This window comes from Fukomys damarensis, unplaced genomic scaffold (genome assembly GCF_012274545.1).
Source record: "Fukomys damarensis isolate Sample0158 unplaced genomic scaffold, DMR_v1.0_HiC HiC_scaffold_6, whole genome shotgun sequence".
NCBI classification, from domain to species: Eukaryota; Metazoa; Chordata; class Mammalia; order Rodentia; family Bathyergidae; genus Fukomys; species Fukomys damarensis.
In genome coordinates this window covers 11255948-11278175 of record NW_022900918.1, presented here as the reverse complement: position 1 = coordinate 11278175, position 22228 = coordinate 11255948, and the positions used below count along the sequence as shown (strand labels likewise).

Genomic DNA, 22228 nt, shown 5'->3' with positions numbered 1-22228 from the left:
TTTTTTTTTTTTTTTTTTTTTTTTTTTTTTTTTTTTTTTGTACTGGGGATTGAACTCAGGCCTTTGTGCTTGCAAGGCAGGTAGTGGCACCACTGAGCTAAATCCCCAGCCCCCAGATTTCAATTCTCGTTCAAAATAATATGAGTAATTTATTCCAACATCAAAAATCAATGAAATCTTTAAACTTGATCCTGTTAAAGTTATATAGAAAAAAATACAAGAAATTTTTAAGAGTAATAAAAAAGAATCTGTCCAACTGCATTTTAAATATATTTCAATGTTCAATAATTAAAATGGTATTGTATTTATGCATGAAAAATTCAGAAAAGCAGATAAAATGAAAATTCCAAGTATATATTAACTCTAACTATATATAAGAATTTAATTCTTTATACAAGTTGTATTTTTTTAAAGTGAGCCTCTAGCTCTATAAAGATAGATCACTCAGTAAATATTTTGAAGGTAACTGATTAAACTATAATAAAATAAAGGATTCTTCTATTAAAATGAAAATTAGGTCACATGGCTTCTCTGCTTATAACACTCTGATGGTTCCCCACCTCTCCAATAGTAAAGGGTTGAAGTACTTTTAAGGCCCTTATATAACAAACCCCAAATTTTCTCACCAACTTCATTTCATACTTCCCTCACTTTCAGGCAGTCGCCCTCAAACACACTGGGCTCCTCAACCAATACAGAAAAGCTCCAATCATAAGTTTTTTGCATATATATATTTTTTTCCTAGAATGTTTTGAGCCTAAATATGCATGTGAGCCTGTCTATACCTACTCAAAATTTAGCTCAAATGTCACCCTTTCAGCTCTTGCCTAACTTCTGTGAAATGATGAAAATATTGATGTATATTTTACATATCCTTGGAATCCTGGAGAATAGTTACATGCTGTTGAGATGCAAATAAGTTTCTTAAGTCCTATCCACAAATTATTGATTAATAAATTTTACTACATAAAAATTTAAAATATCTATTTATTCCAAACATGAAAGAATTAAAAAACAAGCAACTGGAAGAAGTCTATTGTAAATGCACTGAACTTGTTAGTTTCTTCTCTACAAAAAAAAAAAACTATTACATATGAGAAAAATACCAATATAAAAATGAGCAGAGGAATGGAGAAGAAAATTCTTACACACAGAGGAAAAGACATCAAGTTGGCAAGGACAAAACTAATGAAAGTATATAACAGGGCCGGGGATTTAGCTTCGTCATTCTGTCACCTGCCTCCCAAACACAAGGATCTGAGTTTGATCCCTGGCACAAAAAAATAAAAAAGAAAAGAAAATATACAACATTGGCAACTGTAAGAAAAAGGAGATTTCTTTTCGAACACAGACAGTAAATAAATAATAAGAACAATCTTTATCAAAAGTAGGTTGGCAATGAATAAAAATATTTAAAAGGTGCTTACCTTTTGACCCTGAAATTTCTCTTCTAGAAATTTATCATAAGGAAACAATTAGGGGCAGGTAGAAAGATTTAACTACAAAGATATAATAAAATGGTAATGTGCAACCTTAGATGGAATAAGGAATGTGAGATGAGGAACTGCAATATTTTTCTCTTGTTGATGGAAATAGAGAAGGGATATATGAGCTGATTATATGTAAATAAGCCCTACATCTTCTTTCTTTTAAAACCATCTGGAAAGGGCAGCTGTACTACATCTTAACTAAAGCTAGGAGAGGAAGTAGTGGGCTTAAGCTTCCACACAGGGATTTATGTTAAATATAAGAAAGTATATCCTTACAAGAAGATTTGTAAACATTGGTGTTGGGTAAAGATGGACGTTGTATAATCTCATTCCCTGGAGGAATTTACTACAGAATAGATTTTTATCAAATTAGGATGATTTTGGGTACATGCCTCTCAGCACAAGCTTTGGTTTTAAGTTCATGTTAAGTCTTCTATTTTAAATTATACTGTGATGTTTAACCGGCACCTTTATGTATTATACAATATGGGTCTATATTAGAGTAATTGTCACTTCATTTCATTAGAATAATACTTAAAATTGTTTTTAAGACACAAATGAAATAGATTTCTTGATAATAACTAGGGAGGGGAATCTGTATTCAACCCACCAGCTGCCATGCATTACATAATCTCCATAACATTTGAAATCCTTTGGGTGATCTTTGCTTTTCCCAGAAACTGTGAGTCTGAAACCAATTTATTAACCCTCTGGAAGGCAAAAGATATTCCAAATCTGCTTTCCAGTTTTAGTAGGAATCAGGCTTCTCATTTGCAACTCACTCGGGTTTATTATGATTCTTAGTGTTGTTGCAGCTCTTCTATTAACCACTGAAGACTAAGGTTATAAAAATTACTATGCATGATACCTGTTAGAGTTTAACAGAACTGGACACTACCACTGTGAGTTCTGATATAAAAAGCAAACCTCACAAATATGGGAAAAATATTTTTACATGCTCAAGAAAAAAGTTGGATATCAAAACTTTTACAAGAATAAATTAACAATAAGTCAATTCTACACATTTTTCAAGGCAGCAGAGATACATTTACCAAGGAAAAGAAATAAGTTCAAGGAGAAAGACTATAAATTACTTATATGGAAAACAGAAAGGGCATTAGTGAATTATTTACAACTTAAAGAGTCATATTTTCATATTAAAAAATTTAAGCATTCTCATTTTTCAAATAAACAAAATTTGGCATTATTATTTCTCCAGATGCACCATAGCTACAGGTCACAAAATAAAGAATTCTGTCATGACTACCTAGCCATTATTTCTATCTTTAGATTTTACCAAGCAGGAAAGAAAAAAACTAAAACTATTTGAAAGAGAGCCAGTAGAGCACAACTTTTGCAGAAGGAAAACAACCTCTAAATTCATGGTTTACCAGGCTCATTTGAACCAGTTTGCCAAATTTACTTTAGAGGAATATGCAATTTCTCCTTAAGTCTTTACCTTTATAGCTAGTCTATCCTTCTCAAAATTAGGTTTTACTTTTATTCCTTGACCACCACCTTGTTTATCTCATTCAGAAACCCAAGTCCATATTATATCAAGAACTCTTCAATGTACAAATCAGAATCCTCCTCCAATTGTCTGAACTCAACCTGACAGCATTCCTTGGATCATTCACTCTACCTTCTGGACACAGAGTCTAATTCTAAATAAGTAAAATTGTATTTTTTAAAATATCCTTTATTCTTACCACTTTAGTGGTTGCATTTATTCTTGATTCTTGCAAGTCTTTATCCTTACTTTCTCCAAGTGTCCTACAACTTACTGTCTATGTCTTTTCTAAGGTCACATCTGACTCTCACCCTCCTGCATATACTTGCATGAAGTCTGCAGTCTTAACTTCAGGCTCTGTATGTAGATACACTCTTTTTTCAAGGACTTTACTATGACAATTGTTATACACACACCTTACAACACTGAGTTATATTCATCATCACTATGGCTTCTCAATCTAAACAATTATTTATAAGATTTGTAACACCATCCTCCCAGATATTTTAACTTTGCTCTTTAATGATGATCAAAGAGAGTAATCGGCAGGAATTTCTACATAGGTAATATGATAGAAATCTTAATTTTATCCCTCATGAGTATTTAGCCATTATAAGAATAGTTGCCAAATGTAGTATCCATCCATTATTCATCAACTATTACATTGGCAGAAGTGTAAGTTGTTTTTATTTTTGTGATGACAATATATGCAGCAAAATATAAACTACATTCACAGACTCCCTTGCAGCTAAGAATGGTAAAACACAATCCTGGCCATTAAAATGTCACTGGAGGGAATTCCAGAAAAGCTATGGGGAAAAAAAAGCTGACTCCTGTGGCATGAGTTCTCTCGCTCCTTGCACTTTGCTCTTTTTCCTAGACATAGTCTGATCACTATGCCCATGAGGACAAGAGCCATCTTGAAATCTTAAGGAAGAGAGCTGCATTCAAAAAATAGAGGTATAAAAGAGCCTGGATTCCTGATAACATTGGTGCATAACCTTTTTGAATTACCTACCTCCAGACTCCCAGACTCATTTTACATGAGGGAAAAATTAACCTTTCTTTTTGCTTCCAGTGTTTTTTGGGTTCTGGGGGCTGTCTTCTTTTTATTTTTCTTTTTTATTTTTTTCAGTACTGAGAAGTGAACCCAGTACCTTTGTACTGAGCTACATTCCTAGTATTTTAAAATCTTTTCATTTTCAGATAGGGTCTCACTAATTGCTAATTTATCCATTCTGAACTAGAATGTGAGATACTCCTGCTTCCCAGAGTGCTGGGGTTACAGGCAAGAACCACCATGCCCAGCTTTTTGTGTGCGTGTGTGTGTGTGTGTGTGTGTGTGGTACTGCGTATCAAACTCAGGACCTTGTGCTTGTGAGGAAGGTGGTGGCACCACTGAGCTAAATCCCTGGCCCTTTTTTAGCACTGGCAATCAATCCAGAGCATTGTACAGACCAATAAGTACCCTACCATTGACCTATACTCCCAGTTCCCAACATAGTCTTAGCAGACACAGTTGGTAAAAATAAATAAGAATAAAGTCTCATATGAAATTTAAAACAAAGATATTTCAGGAAATGGGGTTCAATATTGACAATGTTATTTTTCTTTGAAGAAAAAATTGTATTATTACAAGAGAAACTTAAGAAAAAAAATCTTAAGAGGCTCTCTTGCCTCACAAATGAGATATGAAAATATGAAATTGCCTTAGAATCTTTTATGTTCTTACAATTTCTTTCTTTCTTTTCTTTTTCTTTTTTTTTCTTTTTTTCTTTTTGGACTGGGGATTGAGCTTAGGACCTGGCACTTGCAAGGCAGGCATGGCCCCACTGGGCTAAATCCCCAACCCTGTTCTTACTATTTCTTGCCCACAGTTTGTTTAAAAAGAAAATAAAATTAGATAATTAAATATTCCAGATCAACGTCAAAAACCAACTCTAATATAGTTTTGGTATGGTTTGTTTCCATTATTCTTTATACCAATCAGGTGCTTTCTTTTCACTGAAACAAGAGGAAGTTACTCTGACTAATCTAAGAAAAAAAAAGGATTTGCTGCAATAATATTAGGTGACTCATAGAATTGACAGGAAAGTTAGGTTCAATCCTCCCTACTAAGCATTAGGTCAAATTTCACAGGGTCTCTTCACATCAGATATCAATCCTAAACTCTAGGGTTCCCAGGTTACCTGCTCTTCTAACCACCTAGCCACAAATTTAGAGGTTAACATTGTCCTCTCATGATCATTAATTTTGTAAAACAATCACAGGACTCAGAAAAGTGTTCTACTGATCATTAAATTTTTATTTAAAATGATACAAAGCAGAACCAGCTAAATGAAGAGATATATGGCAAGGTCTTGGAATGTCCTGAACATAAAACTTCATGTCCTCAGAATGTTTCATGATCCCAGCACACCAATGTATGGTTATCATCCAAGGAAATTCACTCATACTTTGGGCCTCCAGAGTTTTATTGGGATTTCACTATGTTTATAAGATTGGTTGCATCATTGGCAACATGTAGAACATGTAGTACATCTACTACATGTAGAAGTAAATCTCCAGGACTTCTTATCTCATTGAAAGTCAATAGGTTGAGCTGATACACTGAAGCTTAAAATCTCAATTTTTTTAATCATGTTGTTGAGCATTCTGGCATGACCATGCTGATCCTGAGTCACTATCTAGGGTCTTCTCATGTCACTATGTTCACAAAAATTATCAGATGTGATCTAAAGGTCCACCATGGTTAAAAAGGCACTAATCCCATAGGAAATTCAGAGAATTTACAGGTTCCATCCTCACAGCCTGAACAAAGACCAGCCAGATTTTATGATCTATTAATACCGAAGACCCAGGCTCGGGAAATTAGTAAAAACCAGCAATCGCACAGAGGCCACCTCCATAGACTTCCCTCACATTCTTCACTGACATTACCACAACTAGTACCACACATCCTATGTGCCAGCAACATTAATATCACCCTCAAAACAACTGCATATTGTCTAGTTTTTTGTATCACTCCTTATAGTTTCACAAGTTCTAGGCATGAGTGTTTCACTCCATCCAAATTTCATGTGTACACACCCTAGCTCACAGACAAAGAGGAATATTTATCCCTCTTGGGCTTCTGAAGTGGAAATAAGGATACTGCCTTAAATAATGGAAATCCTGTAACTTGGCAAATTGATTCCCCAGGCATCCAAAAATATAACAAATTCTGATACATTATAATTGTTCACTAAGTAAAATCCATATACAGTATACTATCTTTCTCCCATGAATGTACTTCTACAAAATATATCATATCATATAATTAAAACAGATATTTTTACTTCTACAAGGAGACCATCAAGTCTTATTAAATATAAATCCAACTACATGTCTCAGATCTTTAACTAGGATCCATTCCTTATTTTTCTCCACCCCATAAAAGATTGCTCATCTTCTAAAATAAATATGTCTAGTATGTAATAGTCATATAAGTAAGAAGAAAATAAAAGGTAAATGAGTTAAATATATAAATATATATACACACAGAAAGATGAGATGGAGAGAGAGATTGAGCAAGTAAGGTAAAACAAAAGTGTCTACAATCCTTGTTTATGCAAAATGATAAAGACAAATATATCACCACCTGATTCCTTTGTCATCAGCTGGGACAGAATCTGGTTGAGTAACTTTATATTTTGGGTGTCTGAATATTTTATCTTTGAGACTTCTGAGTTGGGAGTGGTGCTACAATATAGGATTGAAGTCATTATCAGTATCTACATTGTTAGACATGTCAATACAAAGATCTCCACCCCTATTTTTGTCTCAGCTGGTTTTCTCTATACTCCTGCTTGTCTCATTGTGACTAGAAACTCTGTTTTTCCTTCAGTATCATGGTTAATCATAGAAGAGACAACATTAATCCTTTTCTTAAAAAATATACTCAATTCATGTGAAGAACCTAACCCACCAAGTGTTTATCTAAACTCCCAACTCAAGAGAATCTTTATTTTGATGCCTGATGGCAACTCTTGCTTACCAAATCCTCAGATCCAGAAATGTTTGGAGTTAGCACAGCTTCTAAAGTACATTATAGGGTATATCCTGAGAAACATCAATCCTTGTATTAACACTTCCTCACCAGATTCACATATTCTCCTCTGAAAGAAATTGCTCTGTGTGTTATTCTTCTAAATAGGCATTACAACCTCAGAAGGAAACCTCCTAGATGGACCATAAGGTTGTCTTCAAGACATGATTCAATTGATGTATTTTATAAATGAGCTGCTTTGGGATGATGGGCTACATAATAAAACCATCAATCTCATGACTAGTAGCAGATTTCCTGATTTCCTTCACTATAATCTAGCTGCATAACCAGAGAAACTTTGAACAATATATTTTAATGGAATAGAGTATGCCTGTTAGGTCCATAACCTACGGTTCCTATAGAGCATAAAAGGCAAGAAAAGAAAATCCATATCCTAAATATTTTTATCAATGGCAAGAATACCTGATGGGTGTTCAAAATGTTTTTATCTTCTTTGTTCACATTTGGTAATTCATAAGTATCTAGAAATCTGTCTATTTCTTCTGTGTTTTCCATTTTGTTAGAGTACAGGTTCTCAAAGTAGGTATTGACTATCCTCTGGATTTCTGTTGGATCTGTTGTGATGTCACCTTTTTCATTCCTAATTGCATGGATCTGAGCCTTTTCTTTCCTTTTTTTGATAAGGTTAGCTAAGGGTTTATCAATTTTATCTATTCTTTCAAAGAACCAACTCTTCAATTAATTTATTTTTTATATTGTTTTCTTAATTTCCATTGCATTGATTTCTGCTCTAATCTTTATAATTTCCTCTCTTGTTCGAGCTTTGGGCTTTTCTTGCTCTTATTTTTCTAGGAGTCTAAGATTCATCATTAGGTTGTTTATTTGAGCTTGCTCTGTTTTCCTAGTGTGGGCATTCAGTGCTATGAATTTTCCAAGTAGAACTGCTTTCATTCTGTCCCAGAGATTCCTGTATGTTGTATTGGTATTTTCATTTATTTGTAAAATCTGTCTGATTTCTTCTTTAATTTCCTCTGTGATCCATTGATTGTTCAGGAGAGTGTTGTTCAGTTTCCATGTGTTTGTATAGTTCCTATGGTCTCCTGTGCTATTGATCTCCAGCTTGATTGCACTGTGATCTGACAACTTACAATGTGGAAAAAAATTTTTACCAGCTGCTCCTCACACAAAGGACTACTGCCTATAATAAATAAAGAACTCAAAACAATCAGCCCCCACAAATATAAAGACATGATTAAAAAATGGGCATTGGAAATGAAGACATTTGTAAAAACAGCAAGTATATACATCTGGTCATTCGAGAGATGCACATGGAAACAACACTGAGATTCCACCTCACCCTACAAAGAATAACTGCTATCCTTTTCCCTTGTTACGCTTCCCCCTACCCATCCCACCTTCCCTACACCTTTAGCCCCTTTCTTCCCATTTCACAATGTCAGTAATCTCATTAGGATCTTATGTATTATTGCAGTTTGTGTGATAATGAAAAGTAGGAAATAAAGTGTTTGTAGATGGGGAGGGGAGGTGGGGGTGAAGGGAGGGCAGTGACAAGGGGAAAAAATGAGAACCAAGACCTGTCATGTAGAGGTACAAGATCCCAACAATAAATGTAACTTTACTGTATCCCTAAAATGTACCAAAACTCAATTGAAGCTGAAAAAAAAATGGCTGCTATCAAGAAATCAATAACAAATGTTGGCGGGGTTGTGGGGAGAAAGGAACCCTTCTCCATTGTTGGTGGGATTGCAGACTGGTGCAACCACTGTGGAAATCAATATGGAGATACCACAAAGAGCTTGGACTGGAGGTTCCATTTGACCCAGCCATCCCTCTGCTGGGTATCTTTCCAAAAGAACTAAAAGAATCATATCACAGTGACGTATGCCCACCCATGTTTATAGCAGCACAGTTTGTAATAGCTAAAACTTGGAAACAGCCCATTTGCCCATCAGTTGGAAACTGGATAAAGAAGATGTGGTTTTTCTATAAAATGGAATAGTACTCAGCCATAAAGAATGAGAAATTAGAGTCATTCATAGGTAAATGGATACATATTGAGGATATACTCCTAAGTGAAATAAATAAGTCACACATGTGTAAATACCGAATATTTTCTCTGCTGTGAATAAACTGTAATAGTACATAAGATCCTAATGAGATAACTGACATTGTGAAATGGGAAGAAAAGGGCTAAAGGTGTAGGGAAAGTGGGAAGGGTAGGGGAAAGGTAATAAGGGAAAAAATATGAGAAATTGAAAAAATGTAAATAAAGTGCTTGTACATGGGGCGGGGAGGAGGGGGTCAAGGAAGGGCAGGGACAAGGGGAAAAAATGAGAACCAAGACAACCTGCCATGTAAAAGTACAAGATTCCAATAATGGATGTAACTATACTGTATACCTAAAATGTACCAATAAACTCAATTTAAAAAAAAAGAATACCTGATGGGAGCCATCCAAACCAACCTGCCAAGAGCTCTTCCCAGGTTCAAGTGCCTTAGTTCAGGTTCACCAATTCTACAGAGAATTTCTTGGTATATTCATCCTTGTGGCTGCCATAACAAATTACCCTAAAGTTGGTAGCTTAAAACAATGTTTTCTCTTAATTCTCTCATTCCCTCACAGTTATAGAGGCAAGAAGTCAGAATTGAAGTCAGTAGGGAATTTATCCTTATAAAGTCTCTAGGAGAGAGAGTCATTCCTTGCTGCTTCCTGTGTCTGGTGATGTCTAGGTATTCCTTGACTTTTGGCTCTTTGCCTCTTAATCTCTGCCTCTGTCTTCACATCTTCACATCCTTCTCTGTGTCTTTCAGTTTCTTATAAGGATAGTTTTCTGCTGATTTAGGACCCATTCATGTAATCCAGGTAACCTCATTTCAAATTCTGTAACTTAATATCCACAAAAACCCTTTCTAAATAAAGTCACAGTCACTAGTTCTGAATATTAGGAAATGGACATGTATTTGGGTGTCACCATTCAACCCACTACAGTAGGCTTAGGCATTATCACTATTGCTAATTCATTCATTAGACCATTAAGCTAGCACTGAGGAAATAAAAGAAAGGGCTGAATTACCTCCAGAGAATGGGTCATCATTTGTCCTCACCTCAAAGAGAATTTTGAGAACCATTTAAATTGTACATTAATATTTTTCTATTTTGGCTGCATTCCAGGAAGAAGTTTACTTACTAAATTTCAACCAAAATAGTTTTGTTACTTCCAAATCATATCTCACACTATATCCATTACCCAGTGTTTTGTTACTACTTGATGCAATTCATGCTATCTTCCAAAAATTATGCAACAAGGTGTGCTTCTTCTGAGGTCCAACACTGTGTTGAGCGGTGCAATAAAACTATATAACTGCCCTCATGATGGCCCCAGGAAATCAGCAAGAAGCACTTGTAAACCAAGCTATCTATCTATTTACTTACCCACCTATATATCTTCCCATTTATCTATATACCTATTTGACTTCTCATTCTCCTAAATAGTCAGTGGACTCCTTCATAAGGCCACACCTATGATGTTGAGAGAGAGCAGTACTGTAAAGCAGGAAAACAAATATGGGGAGAATGAGTGTCCTTTTTTAATTTAATGTACATACTCAATATTAGCTTGGTTAGTTACTTTATGTATATTCCATTTGATAGAGTACTACTCTGTGTGCTGGGCTTTACTCTTCAGTGAATGGTTACAAGGCTGGTTCAGAATGGGTAACCAAGTCACAACATCAGGGATCTAGTCTCTACCATGTTTCAGTAATAATGAGTTGTTTTTCAAAAGAGGAATAGTTACTGAAGAAATCACACCTTTTATTTTTTAAAATATCGGGAGTCTTGACTGTGAATTTACTAATGGGACTTCATAAAACATCCCAATCTGCCACAAACTACTCAAGCTTCACTGAATTTGCTTGGTCATATGGGCTTCCAGGTAGAGCTAATTGCACAACAGCCTGGACTGATTGCCAGGGGCTGTGTTGATTTGAGTTAGTAAGGAGACAACATCTGGAATGGCAGCTGTGCTCGGAGGGACTACCTAATTAAGCTTATGATAATCCACTCCCATTCTCCAATACCCATCTGTCTTCCCCACCAGCCTAATTGGAGAGCTAAATGAAGTTATGGTGGAAATGACCACTCTCTCTTTTCAGTCATTCATGGTGTGGTATTACCCTTGGTGTCTTCTTTTATTAAGGATGGTGAGATGTAGGATTTCCATCCTGTTACTTCACCTGATAATAATTCATATTCATGAGTCCAGAAATAAATGTGTTGTCTAGATTATCCTGTCCCAGAAAACATTCAGGAAATAAAGGGGAAAAGAAGATGTGTGGGTATCACCATGCCTACTATGAGATGTACTTAAGTTAAGACTATACTTGTCACCTGAACATCATGAGCTTCTAATCACTGGGAACCTCAGTGCCATTCTTCTTTGCCAGGAATATGTAATTTAAGAGCCATTACCTAAAAACCGATGAAAGATATACACATATTCTTTTCTCTGAATATATTTACACCAGAAAATGAACTCTGAAGGCCTGAAAATACTGTAATGAGTATGTCTCCCTTTTGGCAAGCTTAATCTTCAGACATTAAAAAATTTATGTAAATTTATTAGGAACTTTGTGAATTGTCCATACATTTTAGATCTATAGACTCCATGATCAATAAATTAATGTAAAATACCCATGTGTCCCTATTAGGGAAAAAGCAGATATCAAGCCTCTAGAGGTTAAGTGCCTGGCTTAGCTTGTGTACCTGCCCTCCTGTACCATGAGATCTATCCCATCTGCACTAGAACTAGGCAGACCATTTCAATATTAGTGCCCCCCAGCAATATCCCCAATCTACAACAGAAGCCATAATCATATGTCCAGAGTTTCCTTGGTGAATTGTTTCTCAAGACCCCAGTACAAGGATAGTATTCTGTGTCTATTTAGGGAATACAGTTAGGAAGTTGATGGGACAGGTTTTTGGGGGGTTTTTTTGGGGGGGTACTGGGGATCTAACTCAGGCCCTTGCACTTGTGAGGCAGGCCACTGAACCACTGAGCTAAATCCCCGGCCCAACAGGTTTTTTATTCTTGTTTTTGCAATCCTTTTCTACGTTTTTTGGCAAATAATTCATTGTATCTTATCTTTCTTTATCATGATCATATTTCAATGCAGCTTCCTGTTCACCAACCTAGAATTAAAACCACTTTGACTTCTCAAGGAATTCAGACAACTGCACAAGACTTGTGTTTTTGGTTTTTAAAAATTAGACTGAGCTAAAGGCTGTATTTTCCACTCTTTGATTGAGCAGATTCATAATTTAGACCCATATATTCCCTCCCTAGGTATTTTATTTAAATTTGTGCATATATTTATTCTGTCATCTAAACCTAATACAAAGATTGACATCATAACTGAGTGTGCTGAAATCCAACTCTAGATATTGATTTGAGATGAAAATAGGGAGAGTTAAGGACTTCAGAGAAGTAACTCAAACAAGGGAGAAACAACCTCTTAGATAAAAAGCAGAAGTCCACCTGAATTATTTAGAATGTATCAACAGGCAAGGGAAGCTTAGAGATTTGAGTATTCTTTACTATTTCAAGAGCCTCAGATCCTTCTATGTATCCCTAACTTAATATTTAAGGTCTCCCTCTATCTATTTATTTATCTATTTATCTATTTATTTATTTATTTATTTTTGGTACCAGGGATCGAACTCACGACCCTGTGCTTGCAAGACAGGCGGCAGAACCACTAAGCTAAATTCTCAGCCTGCCCTCTGTCCATTTAATATTTTGACTTTTCCACGTCTTAGTCACTTTACTAATTGTTGTGGTCTGTTTGTACTCTGGTTCTGAAGCTCATATCGGGAGGGTGAGGCACAGAATCAACAAGCAGACTCTAGGGAGGTTTCTGGAATGCTTCCATTTTTAATAGGCAGAGCAATCGCTTATATAGTCAAGGAACAAGGGGAGGGACACTGCATACAGGGCATAACATGATTGGTTGATCTTTTGGGCGAGCGATGAAGGCAGCGGATAGGAAGAACTGGGAGATCCTTTAGCCAGCTCTAAAGCAGTCTCAACGCATGAAAGTGAGTATGCTCAAACTTCTGAGTAAGCCCTAGCCTGCTAGGAGATGTGCTTGTGGTGCACTTGGCTCAGCCATGCTTCAATTTCACTCACATTTCCCCCTTTTTCTTTTTATTCCATTGCCTGAGCCAAAAGTACTACATTAGCATGGATTTGTTTATACTGACAGAAGCATTTTGGCTTATCTTGAGGATGAAATAAAATAATACTAGCACGTAAGGGGAGGAGAGAGTGACAGCTTTACAGACATATGGGGTGACACACACATCAGTATAATTTGCATGGCACCTGCTTAGAACTTTAGTTTCTAATATTTGTAGTTCTTCCCAAACTCCAACTGAGTTTGCAGGTTAAGAACGGCAGTTAGTATATCTTGAAATAGGGCTGCACTTTGTCAGAGTGAGGGACCTATTACAGGCAAGTCGGTCAACAGCAGCAGCAATCATAATTTGGTTACACAGGGTAACAGAGGCTGAAAGCAGTTAAAGCGGCTGTTAGGGAGACTTCTATGGCAGCGATTGGCAGCTACACCTAGATCTTGCTGATGTCATGGATGAAGCATTAGGACGAAGAGGGGGCCAGATTCTCACCATTCACCTTAAGATTTACGGGCAACCAAATTGTTCGGGGGGGGCAGCCAAAATAGAGGTACCAGGTTTTATTAGCGAACATTGCTGGATAGACGCATGAGGAGACAGAGACAGTATCATTGAGCTTGAGAGAGGAATTGTTTATGATGAAGAAAAATGGCAACAGAAGACGGGCTGTGAATGGTAAAACAGTACTGCTGGGGAGGAACGAAGCAGAGGTATTAGTAAGACAGAAGGAAATATTAGCATCGAAGAAAGCATTGGCACCTAAAGCAAGGAAAGGCAGACTGAAGACTATGGGCCGCTTACATCCGCTGAATCTAGAAGAGAAAAATCACCCTCAATCAAGGAAGGATGAAAGGTGGAATCATTGCCAAACACACGGGGAAGAACAGAATTCCAATCCACTGTAACAAAAATAGGGAGGTTAGGGACAGGGCCCATATTTGCCTGACAGAAGGGGGATCCAGGGTGTCACCCCAGGGCCGCCCATAGTGACAGGATAGGCCCGGAGAAGTGGGGTCCTTTTTTCAGATTTTTTAAACATGTTTTGGAAGCAGGCATCATTCAAATAAGGATCATCATCACTGGAGGATAGTGGCTCCTCGCTATCTGACCAGGAGGAGGAGGAATCATGAGATCGGTAATATGGCCGCACGCATGGTGGGGGCCGCCATAATGGACCGGAAGAGACGGCCTCCGTGAGATGACGTACTTCCTGAAAACGCGGGGGGGTTTGGGTGGGGTGGCAGAATCTTCATCTTCCGCCCAGAGGCAGAGGCCACATCCAAAGGAGAAAGTGAAAGTGAGGAACAACAACTTCCATTTTGCCCTGGGGAGGAGGAGCCGCCGTCTTTGCTTTGTCCCTGAAGTGAGTCTTTCCTTTGTTTGTCATTAGAGGGAGCCTGCGAGACACATGCTTCTAAGGCTTTGGTCGCATGGGGATCCAAACACTGAATTATTGCTGAGGTTATGGGAAAGAAGTCCAGGGGGAGGCGAACCTCACCGTGCTTTTTGGCTCTCTGCGCATTACACACCGCAGGCTCCCAGTCCTCTGGGTCATCCGCATCGCTGACCCCATCCATGGGGAGGTCAAAAGGACAAATTCCCAAAATTCTAATGGCTTTTCGTGGGACACCGCGTTTTTAAGAGGGTAACCTGACCTGGCTTATAATAACTTAGAAGATTACCCATCATATACTCCCGTGGGGATCACTCACCCGACGCTTCAGTATGTTCCTGATATACAGGAGCCCCAATTTGGGCAACACTTGTTGTTTGTCTGTTTGTGCTCTGGTTCTGAAGCTCAGATAGGGAGGGTGAGGCGCAGAACCACCAAGCCGACTCCAGCGAGGTTTCTGCAACGCTTCCATTTTTGATAGGCAGAGCAAGCTCTTATATAGTCTAGGAACAAGGGGTGGGACACTGCATACAGGGCATAACAAGATTGGTTGATCTTTTGGGCTAGCAATGGAGACAGTGGATAGGAGGAACAGGATGTCCTTCAGCCAGCTCTAAACCAGTCGCAATGCATGAGAGTGAGCATGCTCAGACTTCTGAGTATCCCCTATTCTGGTAGGAGATGTGCATGTGGCGCACTTGGCTCAGCCATGCTTGAATTTTCTCTCACACCCAGTCACCAGGACAAAATACCTGACACCCACAATTTAAAGGAGAAGTTTATTTTGGCACAAGTTGCCCCACTCCAATACAGAAAGGTATGGTCGACACCTCGTAGCAGCCAGGAATTGGAGAGGGAAGGAATGAGGTAGGGAGGAAGAAAGACCCTCTGGATCACACTCTCAGTTGTCTCTTCCAACTAGCCCTGCCTCCTAACAGAAAGTCAGCTATAACACCCTCACAGTCCAGTCACCTTCCAAAGCCAGGCCCAAGAGCCATGAAGCTCTAGGGGGACAAATAGAGACAAACCATAATACCACATAGACCTGGCGAGGGGATTATTAAATAATATGCTACTTTGGCACCCCAACACCAAACTTTTCATTTGGTCATTGAGTATCTCACCTTTCTCTATAGCTGTAAGTCAAAAGATAGTACCAGTAACAAATAGAAGCCCCTGGGCATTAAGTTTGTGACTTGAGAATTTTCTATTTAAGCTTGTTCTCGTCTTTTTCAAAGACACCCACTGTAGCTAAGAGCAGCTGATCCTACTTCCATTCTAATTCCTTCAGCTGTTAACTTAGCAGCAGCAAGCTAATACCCAAAGTCTGACCAATCTGTGCATTAAATTCCAAGTAATGACAGGAAAGGTAACTTTCACCACTCCTTCCCATGGTCTGTCGTTTCTGTCATCTTTCATCACTAATACAGCTGTATTTTCACTGCTTGTAGCCCTATGCTGGGCACTTACCCAGACTTCCCCATTTCCCTGAGGTCTAGAGTATTTAATCCACTCCTGGAATCAATTTCCAAACTAGTTAAGGTTCTTGCTTTCCTGGAGGAAAAAAAAAAAAAAAGAAAAAGGACTATGGCCATAAAAAAAATTAAAAAACAATGTTAATTGGAGAATATTTATGTGGGATACTCAAGACTCAATAGAAGGAGTGAGGAACAGGATTCTTGAAATGGTCGCAAATCTATGGAGATTGTTAGGTGAAGTAGGGTTGCATATCCATATCCAGTTTGATGACGTAGGGGGAATATCTGTTTATCCTCAGCCCAGCTGACTTTCCTAGAAAGAAAAGTGAGAGTTAAACTCAGTGTCCTACAAGAAGTGTGGAGAAGGTAGAGGTGAATATCAGTGCCATAGCACTGAAGGAGTGTCATATGAGCTGCACGTAAGCTGACATATTTAAGAAAGAAATTTTCCCAAACCAATTCTATATGCTTTACTCAAACATGTAGTCACAGAGATCACCATTTTTTACCTCAGTTTCTTTTCATCCCTTGCACACAGTTGCAATTTAAATGTGAACAAAATCTTTAACATTTTATTGAGTTTTTCTGAATTTTGGGTGGATTTGAGCATTTGATTTAAATTATATGTTTTTTTTTTCATGGCTGCTAAATGGGAAAAAATGAGCATGGAGCATTATTTTATTTTTAAGTGGCATTATGAGCTATAAATGAGAATTATTTTAGTTAGAAGTACAAAGAACTTATTTTAATACCTATTCCCATTTGTAAATGAAAATGTCCCTGTCTTTAATAATTTTCATGCATTTAATCAGTCCTTTTTTATGTCTTGGGTCTCTTAGAAATTATTTGGCTCTGAAACTGGTATTTAGTATTTAGACTTGAATCTTTCTTACTCTGTTTTCTTCTGTATTTTCAAACTCTTAAGAATTATTATGAATTAATATTCTCATGTCCTTGGGTGGATCTGGGTTACAATCCCACCCATAAATTTCCTGGGCTTATCCTCTCAGAGATAGAAAGAGGAAGAGAAGTCAAAAGATAGTGCAAAGCCAATAATACCACTCTGAGAGTAGGGGCCCTTGATCTAGATAAGGACTAAGCATAGGGAAGTGCTCCTGTTTTTCGGCATGGGGCTAATGGCCCCGCCCTCTGGGAGCAACCCCATGAGATTAGTTGGTTTGTTGCTAGGGGTGTGGGTTTCATGGGCTAATAGAGGAACTTGGGTACATATTGCAACACTGTGGACAATTTTACAAAAGCAAGACAGCTGATTGCCTGTTTTTTACAGTCTTGGAACCCTGCAGAAGTTGTTTTTCTCCTGAACTTTTGAGGAGCCCTATCTGACCTTATCTATGGGTCCTTTCTATCCCTAAGATATTCATCAATAACATTTTGGAGCCTGTGGTAAACATATTATTATTCACAAAGGTATCCCTGGAATTGGAGGTGCTAACTGAAATTGGATCTAGCAAGTGTCCTATGGAAATACTTTCTTAAAATTTAAAATTTGGGGCCAGGGGTTTGGCTCAGTGGTTCACTGCCTGCCTTGCAAGCACAAGGGCCCGAGTTCGATCCCTGGTACAAAAAAATAAAATAAAATAAAATTTGCAATTGCTGTCTTGTTCTCCCCAAATTCTATGAAGTTATGATATATCTCAGGTCATGTTCTGCCAGCCACCATTCACACTGCATTGTTCCATCTCCCTCAGCTACCACTGCAAGATGAACGATGCCTTTACCAATGTCAAAGGTACAATTCCAAGTTGCCTCTCAATTTGTTCCATTCTAGTTAGCTACCTCTTAGCAAATATATTTAGTGAATAGAAAACATGCATTTTATCATCAACTATAATACTCTTGTTTCCTTGAAGACTGTTTATTTGCACACCGTCTGTAAGCCATAACTGTTCAGAATTACAGACAAGACTATGAAGTACGTGGCAAAAAAAGAGGTCCCACCAAAATGCAAGGCACACATTCAACTCAGGACAGGATAGCAGAGCACAGTACTGAATGAAGTGCTGATACTCATTGCCTGAGCGTGTGCGGTGTCATATGCAGCCCCATTGGCTAAGAGTTTATAAGAACACCTTGCAAGCATTGTTTACTGGTGTATTATAAGGCATATGTTTTTAGCTGTGTGCTCACATTTTTCAGGAAGATATTTAAAGACAGTTTAAAGACAAATCAATGCTATAGAGAGAAACAAAATGGAGTACAACTGAATTCCTTTGTCATTAATATTCACATGTCAATTTTGAAATATCTACAGGAAATATTAAAAGATAGTAAATTGTAAATCATACCTGTTTATGTATTTGTATATATATTTTTTATATGTATTTTTCAAGGTGGAGGCTGATTATAAGTACATAGTCTATTACTTGATATTTTGCTACATTATACCATTCATTTTTATCTTATTTTGAGATAAAATTCAAGAAAAGCTAATAGATTTTTACTGAATTTTGTTTGAATACTCTGCGACAAATAAATTTTCCTTTTATACTGTATACAATGTTTTAGCAAAAGTACTTTTTATTTTGAGATATTTTTATTTTCATGCCTCTGTTTATAAAAAGCCTGTATATATGTGTTACGAAAATTGAATCCATAAGCCCTAAAAATGTATCAGTGTATCAATGTAAAAATCATAGTAGTCTTTTCTTCTATTTATTTTCAACGTTTGTGCTTTTACCAGGAGAGCATAATATTTTGAAGGGTTTTCTTTGCATAATAATTACTAATGTTATTCTGTTAAACAATAGGTATTTTCAAAACTATCTCTGCTATCTTAGTGCATATTGATCTTAATTAACTTATTTTGTCCTTTTACAATTTAATTTGCTTTGCTTTCATCTATATTTTTTCCAAAATTAATATCTATAAATCTTAATCTTGCTCTTGCTCTTTAAATTAATTTGTATTTCATAGTGTGCTTGTGTTATTAAGACCAGTTGGCAAACATATCCCAATATTTTAATTTTTCCAAGCATTCATTCCATATTTACAATTAATGTCCATTTTGGTACCTTCATTACTTTTTCTAAACATGTCTTTATTGTTTTCATGTTTGAAACCTTTTTTTTTATTAGGACCTCTAGCAGTTAATTCACTACATTTAAATTGTTACAGAAATTCACCTGAGTAGAACCATATGCCTATGGGTATCCAAGTTATCACTTACCAATGAATGTAATGTGTGACTGCGCTGTTATTAAGTTCATTTAGTTTGAAATCATTTGGGAGCTCCTTGTGTATGTGAAGCATTACAGATGGCCCTTAAAAGGGATGCAAGAGAAACAGTCCCCACCTTTAATATATGTTTAAATTCATTAGAAAAATGCTCAGAAGAAGTAAAATCAATTATTCTTTAAAATATTATTCAGCCCAAAATGGCATAGTTTATTCAGACAGTGTTTCAGGAATTTATAATCGGTGCCTACTGCATGCCAATCTCTACTTGTTATGCTGTAAGAATGAACAAAGTTATGGTAGCAGGACTGATGGTCTTTGAAGTGTATCCTAGAAGGCTGAGAGTGAATGGAAATCACAAATGTAGTGAGCAACACCAAGGAGAATGAGCACATGCTTTTAGAACTGACAACAAGTAAATCCAATCTAATCATGGGGATCAGGAAAGGCTTCTGTGAGTGAATGATGTTTACACTAAGAGGATTAATAACATTGGGTAAGTAAAGGAAAAGGAGGAGAACACAGGACTGAATGGGCATTGGCTAAAAGGTTAATGTAAGACTGGCCTTTGGAAAGAGAGAAACCCTCAGAGGGCATGTAATTTAATCTGAACCAAAAAAAATTCAACAATCTCTCTGAAGATTCTGTGTACTGAGACCCACGTAGATTCATGTAAATGACTGGGGAACGTATTCCAAGTGGATGAAACAACTTAGGAAGAATGGAAGGCAAAATTATGTGTGTATAGTCTTGATCATAGAAGAGAAGCAGAAATAAATGTCAGTGGAACCATTAATATTGAATGAAGTATGTCCTAGAAGGTAGATGTAAATGGCATTTGAGAATAAAAGGGGAATCCTTGCACAAATGTATTATTGCCTGGACTAGGGTAGTATCGCAGATGCTGTTGGTGCCCTGCCCGAATCCCCTTGGCTTGCCTATTCCCATTTCCATGCACACCACCTGCTACCTACCACAAGCATCTGTGACTCTCACCCTTGGGCTTTCTGTAGCCACAGAAGTATTCCTATTCTATCTAAGGCACAGGCTAGAAGTCTGGGGGATTTAACTCCCTTAATATGTAAAGGGTAGAAATGGGTATATTAGCATCCCAATTCCCTTGTTGCAGCACAGAGGGAACTATGAACATGTTCTATTCACTCTTCCAGAGGTCTCCAGCAGGAGAGAACATAAAGTACTTAAGTCAGCCTTCTTCCCTTTTCTCTGTTATCCCTCCTCTCTATTACCAGGCTTTCTGAGATCACCTCCAAATTAAACACCAAATCTTTATCTTGGGGTCAGCTTTTGGGTGGAGTCCAGTCTGAGAAGCTACTAAGGAAATGTAAAAAAGAATGAAGTGTGTTTGGAGATGGTGAAAAAGAGACATTCCCTTGCTGAAGTTTCAATCTATGAGTTATCTGCCCAACCCCATAATATATAGCTAACTCAGTTTTCTCCTGGTAACAGACAGAGCATCTAAATTTCCTGAATTTATCCATGGAATGAAGAGTTATGGACCAAACCAATACTGACAGTAACAAACAGACGTGATCCTTCATTTACAAAAATATACTTTTTAGTGCTTTTTGTAATTGTCTCCCTGTTATCAGCTCCAGCTGCTTTTAGTTACTACTTCACACTAAACAAGCACCCAGGGAATCAGGACATCTCAGCATTAGTAAAGTCTTAAACAGCACCTAGTTGGATCAGTCATTTTACACATAAAGAAACTAAGGTTCCATGAAGAGAAATGACTTCAGCAAAGGCACGCATATGGTGAATGAAGGCCTAAGAATACGTTCTTCCCTGTTTCTCTGTCAAGTGCATCCAACCCCCAGCTGTCTGCCAACAGGGCAAAGCCTTCAAAATTAGTAGGAAATTTTAAACTAAAAAAAAATCATGAATAATGAAATTCTAAAACTTGTCTTCTTGCCATATGGTGTTTTTTCTGGACTGAAAGCGAATAGAAGTTAATGTGTAAGAGAAGCCATTCAGTACCCTCTAATGATGGTGTGTATCTAAGTGACCTTTGTTATTAAATACAGACAAGACCATTCAATTAATATAGAGAGTAGCTGCTCTCATTCAAAATATCATTCCCTGAAACTAAAAAATGAAAATAAAGTAGAAAAATGTGGGTTAGAGCTAAATTCTTCTAGAAAAATTCATTGAAGGCAGTCAGTGCTGCACCAGAGTTTTGTGAATGTTGTGCTAATAGAAACTAATTTGGTTCCATAATTCAGATATGTAAAATATACAGAATTTCTATTGATATTTCACTGAAATTAATTTCCCTGCCAAGGTTACAATCCTCTAGGTGACAAAACTTAATTTCCTTCTTAATGTCCTTCTAGCAGTGTTGCATCGAAGTTTCAGGGGTGGGAGGAGTCTTGCCCTGTACCAAAACATCAGTGGGGTCTAAACTTTGGGCCTTGGTTGTCAGTCCATCCATTTTCCTGCTCTGTTGTGCTACTTGCCATCTTCTGGATTTCCATGCCATCTTTCCATCACCACGTTAGACTGCTGAGAAACAATCTGCATCTCCCAGTGCTACCCAGGAGAGGTTAGGAACTCTGGGGAATTGACATAGGTTCACCCACATGGACATGGCCCATAAAATGTCATCAGCTTCTATGCCTTGGAAAAGTTCAGAGAACTTGCTGCTTTCCCAATCCCTACAGGAAATGTGGCACAAGTCTCTACTACGTCTCAGATTTCCAGCCACTTCCAGGCCCTGGGACTTAGGCCAGCAGTATAAGCAGAAGGGTTTCCAGGGAACAGCCAGGTCTCACCTCCCCCAGGCCACACAACTCTCCAAGTCTAGACTGTATAATTGGGAAAATTAACCCTGGCTAATTACAGATTCTTCCAAATCTTGCACTGTGTTTTAACCTCAACTT

At 37.5% G+C, this 22228-nt stretch overlaps 1 protein-coding gene and 1 long non-coding RNA gene across 2 annotated transcripts in view; one reads left to right on the top strand and one right to left on the bottom strand.

The window, feature by feature from the left end:
• The window catches only part of LOC104861026, a 110934-nt gene extending 95827 nt beyond the window's left edge, over positions 1 to 15107 (bottom strand). Inside the window, exon 1 of the long non-coding RNA XR_779887.1 lies at positions 14975 to 15107. This is a non-coding gene — a long non-coding RNA (uncharacterized LOC104861026). The remainder of the gene's footprint in view (positions 1 to 14974) is intronic.
• The window catches only part of Klf12 (Kruppel like factor 12), a 581477-nt gene continuing 573772 nt past the window's right edge, over positions 14524 to 22228 (top strand). Inside the window, exon 1 of the mRNA XM_010622344.3 lies at positions 14524 to 14625. The gene's annotated coding sequence lies outside the window, so the exon portion shown is untranslated. The remainder of the gene's footprint in view (positions 14626 to 22228) is intronic.